This window comes from Octopus bimaculoides, chromosome 1 (genome assembly GCF_001194135.2).
Source record: "Octopus bimaculoides isolate UCB-OBI-ISO-001 chromosome 1, ASM119413v2, whole genome shotgun sequence".
NCBI lineage: Eukaryota > Metazoa > Mollusca > Cephalopoda > Octopoda > Octopodidae > Octopus > Octopus bimaculoides.
Window position 1 is genome coordinate 150,992,915 of NC_068981.1, and position 1,958 is coordinate 150,994,872.

Below are 1,958 nucleotides of genomic sequence, written 5' to 3' on the forward strand. Positions count from 1 at the left end.
AACTGAAAATCTCTCCCAACAAAACCCTTCTTTAATAATCAGAGATGTTTTCATAGTAACATATATGAGAATGTGTCCATCCATCCATCCATCCATCCATCCATCCATCCATCTATCTATCTATCTATCTATCTATCTATCTATCTATCTATCTATCTATCTATCTATCTATCTCTACACACACATTAATAATAGACAGAAATTACAGAGTAACAATGGTCAAATTCGTGTTTGATAAGTGCCAATACACGAAACTCTCAGCTTTTGACTTACTCTCTAACTTATATATATATACATAGATATATGAGTAAAAAAATCTCATCACACAATCGAACCAATGAAAGAGCCTGTATCTGGTCGCTCGACACGCTAAAAATAGCAGCCAAAGTATCCCCCTACCTAAATCACACGCCCATTGTACGTAATGTCCTAGATTATCCCTAAAAAGACGGTTTGCTGAAGGCTGGAATGTCTTCGATGATAGGTTTGGTGTATCAGTGTTGATTTGAGGCTAAATAACAACAAAATTATTACTGAAGCAGACCAACGACGGAGCTTTTATGTGATTGCATGACCTGCTAGAAAAAGTAGCCAAACTTTCCATATGTTCGCTCAATGGAATTTTGCGAGCATTACTGTTCTGGATTTGTTGTGTGTGGACTTGTGAGCGTTCCGATAATGCGTTCCCTGTCTCGCCAATAGACAGTTCCTCGCAATTAGGGCATTTAATACAGTAGATCAAATTTCTGCTTTTGTAGTTCATATCTGCATTTGTGAAAATCTGTCCATTTTTAAAATTCTAATGGATTTACCAGTATGCGTGTATTGACACGTTCCATATCTGTTATCATTACACTTAGATATTGTGAATGTTTCATTCCGTTTGTTCATGTTGAATTTTGACTTTGTTAATAATTTCTTTAGGTTATGGGATTGCCTTTTGTTTAAGATAAGTGTTTGATTCGTTATTATGTTGTTTTAAAATTTTTCACTTTGTTTCATGATTTGAAAATTTGTTTTGGTGATGTTAAAAATGTTCTGGTGATGCGAATTGTGTTACTAGAAATGGTATTGTGTTCCGTTGTTGAGTTCGTCTCTCTCGTGTTGCCCTAAGTTGTTCTATAGATATCTCTTTTGCTCGTTGTATGCTATTTTCTATAACTAGGAGAAGGTGTTTTTGCTTGAGCAGAAATCTCTTTAGGCGGAGAGCTGGCAGAAACGTTAGCACGCCGGGCAAAATGCTTAGCGGTATTTCGTCTGCCGTTACGTTCTGAGTTCAAATTCCGCCGAGGTCGACTTTGCCTTTCATCCTTTCGGGGTCGATAAATTAAGTACCAGTTACGCACTAGGGTCGATGTAATCGACTTGATTCCTTTATCTGTCCTTGTTTGTTCCCTCTGTGTTTGGCCCCCTGTGGGCAATAAAGAAATAATAAATCGCTTCAGCTCTATACGTTGTATGTTCCTGGTATTTGCATCATCTACTATAGTACAAATTTTCCTAGCAAGACAGAACGGGATGTTGCGTTTTCTGTGTGTTGGGTGGAATGATTTGAAATTTAGGTACTGGTGTGTATCTGCGCTTTTGTAATAAATATCAGTTGTGATTATGGTGCTGTTTTTAATTACCATTATGTTAAGAAGTGGTAATTGTGTGTTGCTAATTTCCGTTGTGAATTTAAGGCCAGGGTGTAGTTTGTGGAAGAGGGTGTTGAATTCTTCCAGATTTTTTAGGGATTTGGTCCAAATTAGGAACCAATGATCGAGGTATGGGGGACGTGATTTGCTCCAGTTTTTGCAAACTGAATATGGGATACTTGGGACAAAACCTGTATCAAAAAATTGGAGAAAACTACGGCATGACCTTTAGAAGACATATAGAGGGCGGATGGAAAAGATACCTCGATGATTGTTTCCTAATTTAGACAAAATTCCTAGAAAATCTGGAAAAATTCAGCA